Source organism: Malania oleifera, chromosome 6, assembly GCF_029873635.1.
Source record: "Malania oleifera isolate guangnan ecotype guangnan chromosome 6, ASM2987363v1, whole genome shotgun sequence".
Classification (NCBI taxonomy): Eukaryota; Viridiplantae; Streptophyta; class Magnoliopsida; order Santalales; family Ximeniaceae; genus Malania; species Malania oleifera.
This window is the reverse complement of record NC_080422.1, coordinates 25,141,181-25,151,365: the sequence shown is the minus strand read 5'-3', so window position 1 is coordinate 25,151,365 and position 10,185 is coordinate 25,141,181.

The following is a 10,185-nucleotide window of genomic DNA, read 5'->3' as shown; positions in this document are numbered from 1 at the left end:
GATTTACGAATTTTGCAGTAATTATGGTTTCAGTTTATGTATTCGAAAATGTAATTACAGATTTTTATATAAGAATTGATGATTAAAAAAAAATTAGTATTAAAGGGTTTTTTATTTTTCTAATTATTAGTGAAGGATTCAAATTTGTCACTAATACCTTACTATTAGTGATGAATTTGACTCCACTAATGTCAAGGTATTAGTGACGAATTATAAATTCATCACTAATAGTGGGGGTATTAGTGACGAATTTGAATCCTTCACTAATGCCAGAGTATTAGTGATGAATTATAAATTCGTCACTAATAATGGGGTATTAGTTATGAATTTGAATCTTTCACTAATACCAAACTATTAGTGACGAATTTCAATCCTTCACAAATACCCTACTTTTAGTGACGAATTATTAATTTGTCACTAATACCCTACTAATAATGACGAATTTGAGTTGAGTCGTTCTAAACTATATAGTGCCGGTATTAGGGTTTTAGTGACAGTTATAATCCGTCACCAATACTCCATTATTAGTGACGAAATTTTGAATTCGTCACTAAAAGTTAGTAGTAACGGCACATATAATAGCTATTTTAAAATCGTCACTAATACCTTGAATTTTTGTAGTGTTGAAATTCTCTGAAATTCTCTTGACTCTCGGTATCTTTTCGTCAATGAGACACGTGTACATCATCGACGAGTTCTATAGGGACATTCGTCAACGAAGGTCATGGGTTCGTCGACAAATCCCTACTATTCTCCCTTTAAAATTTCCTTCCTTTTTCTTATTCTTTTTTTTCTCTCTTTCCATTCTTCACTTTTATTATTTTAATATGTGCGGGTCTTTACATTCTCTCCTTCTTATAATATTTCATCCTCGAAATTGCTACTCATCATCTTTTCACCCTTACAGAAAATATCCCAATTTTATTAATTACCCTCACTTATGGCGGAGGAATGTCGTGGTTACATTTACGATCTTGGGAGATTACAATAATCCAAATAAAACTCTTCCAAAACCATTCATAAACAAAATCAAACACTACCTATCCTATACTACACTATTCAAATCAAAATATGTACCTTCAACCCTAAGTTCCACTAAACAGGTGTGGGTATCTCTAGTGCATATATTCCTCTAATTCCTAGGAAGCTTCCTCTACTGCATAACTGTGCCATAACACTTTCACCAATGGAATCTTATTTGTACATAGCTGTTGTTCCTTCCAATCTAAAATTTGCACGGGCATCTCTTCATAAGATAATGTATCATTGAGTTCCAATGCTTCATAACTAATCACATGGGAGGGATCTAAGATGTATTTCCTCAACATAGAAACATGAAATAAGTCATGGATTCTAGTCAAAATCGGCGGTAATGCCAACTTGTAGGCAATTGGACCCACTCTTTTCAGAATCTCAAATGGTCCAATATACGTAGGGCTTAGCTTACTTTTCCTTCCAAATCCCATAACTCATTTCAACGATGCCACCTTCAAAAAGACATGATTCCTTGCGTCGAACTCCAACTCTCGTCTACGAGTATCTGCATAATTCCTCTACAGAATCTGTGCCAGTCTGATCCTATCCCTGATGAGTCTGACTTTATCTTGAGTGTATTGTATTAGCTTTGGCCGAAAAATATGTTTTTCCCCAATCTCATCATAGTACAACGGGGATCGACATCTCTTGCCATATAGTACCTCATATGGTGTCATCCCAATGCTGGCCTGATAGCTGTTATTATACGCAAATTCAACCGATGGCAAACACTTTATCCAACTACCTCCAAAGTCCAGAACACAAGCCCACAGCATATCCTCCAGTATTTGTATCATCCTCTCCGTCTGCCCATCTGTATGAGGATGAAATGTTGTGCTGAACGATAACTGAGAACCCATGGCCTTATGCAAACTCCTCCAAAATAGAGACGTAAATCGTGGGTCTCCATTTGATACTATAGACACTAGCACACCGTGCATTCTAACTATCTCCTGTATATATAACTCTGCTAGTCTTTTTAAGGAGTAGTTAACTCTAATAGGTAGAAAATGGACAGTCTTCGTCAGTTAACCAACGACTACCTAACTGGTGTCTTGTCCATGTAGTGCGGGTGGTAATCCTGTAACAAAATCCATCGCTATATGCTCCCATTTCCACTCAGGGATGTAGAGTGGCTGCAATGGTTCCACTGGTCTCTGATGCTCAGCTTTCACCTACTGACATGTTAAATACTAATTCAAAAACTTGGTGATCTCTCTTTTCATATCGCTCCACCAAAAAAAATCCCAAAGATCCCCATACATTTTAGTACTACTAGGATGTACCACATACAGGGATCAGTGCGCTTCCTCCATAATCACTTCCTTAATCTCAGGTCGACAGGTACACACATCCTGGTCCGGAACCTAAAGGCTCCATCATCTGAGATGTTAAAATCTGCCTCCTGAGCATTTTTTACTTTTCCCATAAGCTATACTAACTCTGCATCACCCCTCTGAGTGTCGTTACCTATAAAGTCAGTTGTAATACAAGATTGGCAATAAATGTCTGATGGTCTCCCTCTACAAATACCACCTGAAGACTTTCTAAATCCATCTGAATCTGATGTTGCATCACCACTGCAGATACTGATGTTCCCATTGATTTTTGACTCAAAGCATTAGCTACCACATTAGTCTTTCCCGGGTGATAACTGATGGTGCAGTCATAATATTCAATTAGTTCTAACCATATCCTCTACCTTATGTTCAATTCTTTCTACGTGAAGAAATACTTTAGACTCTTGTGATCGGTAAAAATCTCACACCTACCCTCATAGAGATAATGTCTTTAAATCTTTAATGTATAGACCACCGCTGTCAACTCTAGATCATAGGTAGGGTAATTCTTCTCATATTATTTCAACTGTCATGAGGCATATGCTATAACTCTCCCTTACTACATCAAAACACAGTCGAGTCCTTTATGTGAGGCATCACTGTAAATTACGAAACCCTCTTCACCTAAAGGAATCATTAACACCGGTGCAGTGATGAGCTGTTGCTTCAACTCCTAGAAACTCCTCTTACATTCATAGATCCACTTGAATTTCACACATTTCCTGGTCAATTTAGTCAATGAACCCGACAATTTAGAAAAACCCTCAACAAACCTGCGGCACCCAGCCAATCCCAGGAAACTTCTAATGATTTCTTGCACATTCTTCGGTTGTTCCCAATCTGTTACCCACCCGCTTTGTCATGCCCCAAACCTGCCAAGTGGGGGCCTGGGGTATGATGTGACCCTTCACATGTCTTTGATACCATTCATGCAGTGAAAAAATAAATAAACATACTCCAAATAAAATATGAGAATGCTATATACAACCCAAAAAGGAGTATCCATTCATGTATATTACATAACCAGAAATTTTAAAACATAAACTGTTCTTTTAATTGCTCAACATCACCAAAATTCTTAACCCTGCCCCAAGAGCTTTCTAAGCTCGATCACCTAAAGGACCTGAAAAAGATAATAATACACCGGGGTGAGACACCTCTCAGTAAGGAATAAGTAAACTATAACAGTGTGTGGCAAAAGGGTTTTTAGTCGATACAAAATATATTCATTAATTAATCAACAACAACTGGCAAGGCGCATACAGACTGTAGTCATACAAACATATCCAATATTTATAATGAAAGTTCTTGAGAATTGGGGAGTTTGCACGCTCATACATGTAACGCCCTTTTGCTCTGATATCGTTTGTAACCTTACTATTTTATCAAGGTGTGGCTACAACTAATACTAATCAAGACACTCACCTTACTCAGTAAGCCCTCGAGCGAAGAGTTTTACTTTGCCATAAATATTCATTCAATACACATATAATATTAATCATTCCATAGATATTCATGTATACACATAACCACAACACATCCACACAGTATACCACATACTTCATTTACACCCACACAGGGTCTAAATCCACTCAGAATTCACAACGACACAGGTTACTACACAAGCTTCACAACCACACCGGTTACCATTCCACACACACAACCCTATTCATAGTAAATCGGTACAATGAACTCCTCATTCCACTGCCAATGTTTTACCCCCTTTATATAAATGATCATATAACGACCTCCTTATGCCATTGCCAACGTTATATGGTAATTTATATCAAGTACGATATAATGACCTCCTCATATCACTGCTAATGTTATATCACAATTTACATAAACCACATTACACATCCAATGCATTTACAACATTATTCACCACAAGACAAAATTTACAACTAGACAGAATCCACAACCAGGAAGTATTCTCAATAGAGAAGTATCCACAAACAAGCAGTATTCACAACTAAAAAATTTCTATAAGCAGACAGTATTCTCAACAAAACAGTATTCACAAGCAAACAGTATTCTCAACCAACAGTATTCACAACTAGTTAATTATGAAGGATTATTCTTATGCCACACAGTTTTTCCCAAATATATATTATAATCAAACCTTTATTTTCTATTTCCTAAACCATTCAAAAAATTATACTATAAATATACAACTTTTTTTTTATACTCAAAGGTAATCGGTTAAAATTAAAATGAAGCCTGATATAATTTATTTTCCCTTACCTGATCCTAAAAGTTTTTTCCTAAAATGAACGGAAAACGAAACCTTGTATTCCAAAAATCCTAACTTAATTAGTTCAATCCTAGAATATTTATCATTTAACAATTCCTAGGCCCACACACTCCTAATTGAAAAGCAAGGTGTAGTCCCAAGAGGGGGGGGGGTGAATTGGGTTTTAAAATTTTCTTTTAAGTCTTTTTAGGAATTTTTAACTTGTTATTGATTTTTCAAACTTTCAGCAAAAGCTTATTTCTCACTTCAATTCACAATAACACAATCATTCAACCATTCAATTAATCAATCATCCAATCAACCAATCACAATTTGAAAACAAACAACCAAACCAAAATTAACACATACAGCACTTTGGTAATATAAGAACTTAAAATGGTTTGTTTCTTTATATAAGCCCTGTATATATGAAATTTTGTACTTGTTGATATAAAGCCTTGTATTGATGGAGTTGCTTCTTCAATATGATGTGCAATATAACAATCAATCAACACAATATTCACACTCTTCCAAATATTCAGAACTCAACTAAGCTCTCAGTTAATTTATCTTTGGGATGTTAACCAAGTAACGTACTACCATATGGTTTCCGCAAGAAATGGTGTAACTAACGTACTCCCTTTTGCTTTCTGCAACCCAAATCAAAATTGAACTTCAAGTTTACTTGATTTCCAAATATACGTAGTATATATGATTTTCAATTAAACCATCCACGTAATTTAAATGTACTGAAAATAAACAGTAAGGGAAAGAGAGAGTGAGACAGGGATTTTTACAAGGTTCGGCTTATACCCAGCCTACGTCCTCGCCTTTGGTAAACCACCAAAGGATTCTCTGAACCTGTTCCTTTAACGGGCGGAACGAACCTTTATACACTCCTTCAGTAGGCTAGAGCCCGCCTCTCCAAATGATGTACACTCGTTCGGTCACTCCTTCAATTAGGCTAGAGCCCACCTCTCTAAGCAATATCACCTTGCTTAGCCAACAATCCAAACAACTCTTGGAATCGTCAATCAACAAGATACAAATCAAATATTTGGGTACAAATAGCTCACACAAAGAGCTGATTAGTACAACATTTCAGCACTATAATATACTTCAAAGTAAATAACAATATGGAATTTAACTTGAAGCTCAAGGAAGTATATCACCGATTAATTCTTTTAATGATTGAAAGATTTATTCATAGCACAAGATTGGTGAGTGAGAATTAGCAAGACTTCAGTAAGCTTCGTGCAATTTGAGAGCAAGAGAGAGCCTTGAGAATTTGAAAGCAATTGAGAGAGATTTTGAACTTTTGCTGAATTTGAATTCTTGGTTCATTGATTCAATGATCTTTGAGGCTTATTTATAGACTTTAAAAAGTATGTAACTTGATCCCTAAGTGACTTAGAGTATTCCCCAAGTTTTCAAAAAGTTTGAGCCCCACGAAACCTCATTTGAAAAATTTATCTGTTATGAAAATTTCAAAACAGCCGTGTGGCAATTGACTGTCCATTTTTGGCAATTGGCTGTCCAGTTAAACCAAAGGGACAACAAGGTGGCAGTCGGCTATCCAAACAGGGACAGGAGCCTCAAAGTGCATTGGCAGTCGGCTGTCCAGTTCTTGACAGTCATCTGTCAGACTGTCAGTTTCAAGCACCCTTCAGTATTTTGATCATAAAGTTTTCTTTGTGACTCCAAATTTGACGAGCTTGGTGTCAAAAGAAAATTAAAAGAAAATACTACAGCTTTCATATTAAACACATTTTAAAATAAAGAGGTTTTGATAGATAAAAATGCACCTCAATGCAGATGTAGAAAAAATGACAACAATTAGGAAATCCTCTTTTTGGTGCTTTTCATTCCAAAAATGATTCTAACCATTTTGAAACAATTTTTGACCTTATAAAAATATTTTCCAAGTGTGTTAAAAGGTATCTAGGTCCAATAAATTAACCTTAGAGTGTCATGCATCTATATTGAAATTATTTGAAGTACTTACATGAAATTTCCTATAGACTTTCAAATTTTCAATTCTTGAATTCCTTAAGGTCTTTATGCTTGCTTCATCTTTCTTTGAGCTTTCATCAAGTTCTCTTTAATCCTCATGCTCTCATCTTCAAGCTTTATCTTTAAATCCATTTTTGAATCCATGCTTTAAGCTTCATATTGACCATCCTTCTTTGAAATATAAGCTTTTATGAATCTTTTAACCTTACATTCATCATTGAGTCATGAAAATACATCACTTATATAAAATATGTTAAGTTCTACTTGTTTGTTAGCATTAAAACAGTATATTAAGGGATATTAAGCCTTGTAAAGTTAACAATCTCCCCCTTTTTTATGATGACAAATAAGAAGCAAAAATTGAAGTGAGCCTTAAAAAGACTCCCCCTTTCAATAAGCATCATCTTAACAATATTTGCAAGATCAACATTAATTTCAAAAACTCTTTTGCAATCATGCTCATCACTTCATTCAAGTTCAAGTTTATCAATAATATTAAGTACTTCTCTCCTTTTAATATGTATTATGTTCATGCTCTATTTTTGCAATACCATGCTCAATTTTTGCTTTACACTTCTCCCCATTTTGACATTGATCAAAAAGAGAAAAAAAATGATTAAGTTCAAATAAAATCAAATTTTGAGTATATCATCAAACATGCATATCAAACATATGTACACACTCAATTTATAGTTTTTCAATATAGCATGTGTTGTGTGTTTTAACAATCATATCTTTACTAACAGTTTTTTCCTTCTTTGACATTACTCAAGATATCAATAGTTGATTTTATGAAACCAACTTAAAATTTCATTCATGATACCAATTAAAAAATTTATTAATTTATGATACCAATTGATTAATAGGGAAACAATCATAATATGAGCAATACATCATAATACTCCCCTTGAATTCAATATATTCAGTTTTGTTATCATTTTTGCTTTTATCATCCCATGTTTCAAAACATTTATTCACATCATATATCAAATATCAATATCATGTCAATATCATTAATGTCATACCATGGTTGTAGATATAATCATACTTGTCATGCCCAAAATACAAATTTAACTTTTGGATTGTGATACCAAGTGAGCTTTTAAATTTTGATATAAAAAATATTCATGAATACCAAAGTACTTTATAGATACCAGAGTCATTATCACATCATGCATAGCTCATGGATACCAATATAACTATTATGTCTTTCATAACTCATCAATATAAAGAGCAGTAAGTTTATCCATGTGATTCATCAATAGCATGCATGGTCAAGAGTTAATCTTATATAAAAAATTATTTCATGCTCAAGTTTTCAACATAGTGAGCCATAAATTATCAATATAAGTCAAGTCAAGTTAAGTCATACACATGTAGCATATAGCATCTCATATAGGCATGTAAGCATGTAGCATATAGGCTTTCATCCTCAAATATCTTTTTCTTAAAATTTTTCTTAAGTTAAGCCTTGTAAAAAATCATCCTATGATTTTAGCCAACAATGTCATTTTGAATTTGTTATAATAAGCTCTTAAACTCATCTTTAAGTTTTTCTATTTCAACTAGTTTGTTTGTTAATCATGAATTAAGAACTTTCTCAATTTTTAAAGGGGAATGACTTAATCCATGGAGTTTTTCATTTATGAACTAGTCTTTCATCTTGGTACCCATACTTTCTTGGGTCCGATTGGTTTAATAAAGGATGTTTCTTTTACTCTCCATATTTGTTTAGTTTTCACACCCTTTCTTTTAAATGGACAATCAAACTTTATATGTCCCCTTTTCTTACATTGATAGCATATGGTGTTAGTGTAGATATTAGAGGATGTGCAAGCATAAACTTTGGATTCTTTTGAAAAATAACCCATGTAAAGACTCTTTTTCTTTTTATTTTCAACCCCGTTGAATCCAATACCTTCTTTGTTTAGGGTCATCCTTTGTGAGCCTATCATTTTGTCAAAGTTTGCCTTTTCATTTGTGAAGTTATAAATGATATTTTCTTTGTCTTCAATCCGATTTTTGAGATCTTTTATCTCTATCTCTTTCTTATTATCAACCTTCTTCAGTGATTTCTCCAATTCTTGAGATAATTTTCTTACTTTATCCTCTAAATCAGAAATATATATGTCTTTCTTATATTCTATAGAGAATAGGGATCGAAGGTCTTCTATCATTTTTTTCATTCTTGCTTTCTAATTTTTTGATTTTCAAATTTTTTTTTTAGCAAGATTTTTAGATTCTAAATTTTTTGTCATAGCTTCATTCTTACTTTCTATTTTCTTGATTCTTGAATCCTTTTCTCTTTCAGCATTTCTAAGGGATTTTAACTCTTTCATCATACTTTCATTCTTTTTTTTCAATGAAGTATTTTGTTTAGTTACTTTAATTAGCATTTTATGGACTTTGGATAAGTCATTTTGTAATTCATCATACGATGGCATACTTTGATCATTGGATTCATTTGATGAATCACTACAAGAATCATTTAAAGATTTAGATGAGGAGCTTTCCTCATCGTCCCAAGCCATAAAACAGGTATAAGCAACCGCTTGGTAACTTGATTCATTTTCCGAACTACTTGTAATATCTCAAGTAGTAGCTTTCATAGCCTTTTTGTTTTTCTTCTTAGACTCTTTCTTTAGTAATGGACATTCCGGTTTAATATGTCCAACTTTTTTGCAATTATAACATTTAGGAGTTTTATTCTTTGATTTATTTTTGCTAATTGCTTCTTCTTCTTCATCTTCATCTGATTCAGATTTGGTTTTTCTTTTGAATTTTCTTTTCCTTCTTAAAATTTTTGCTAGCTTCTTAGATATGAAGGCAACTTCATCTTTATCCATTTCTTCTTCACTACTAAAGCTTTCTTTTGACGTTTTAAAAGCTATTGATTCTTAGGCTTTGGTTTTTCCACTCTTTTCATTTATTGACATTTCGTATGTGAGGAGAGAACCTATAAGTTCATCTAAGGAAGGGTTTTTCAAATTTCTACCTTCCGTTATGGAAGTGACTTTTGATTCCCATTTCGGTGGCAGCCCTCTAAGAATTTTCCTAATCATCTCATAAGTTGTGTAGGTTCTTCCTAGTGAATTCAAGGAATTTATTATGTGAGTGAACCTAGTGAACATATTAATTATGGATTCATCTGGGTTCATCTTAAAAGCTTCATATTCACTTGTAAGCATATCGATCCTATTATCCCTAACATCTATAGTGTCTTCGTAAGTGACTTCTAGCTTGTCCTATATTTCCTTAGCTGATTTGCAGGTCATTACTTTATTAAATTCATTGACATCTAAAGCACAATATAGAGCATTCATAGCACTAGAGTTTATTTGCAACATTTTATAATCTCTTTCAATCATGTCTTTCTTTTCCTTAGGTATTTGTTTTCCATCTACTAATGAGGTAGGAATTAGATCACCATCCGTGACAACCTCCCAAGCTTTCCAATCCATGGTTTGAAGGTATATTTGCATTCTCTTTTTCCAAAATGTATAGTTGTGTCCACAAAAGATTGGTGGCCTAGTTGAAGATTGTCCCTCTCCAAAGGGAGCTATG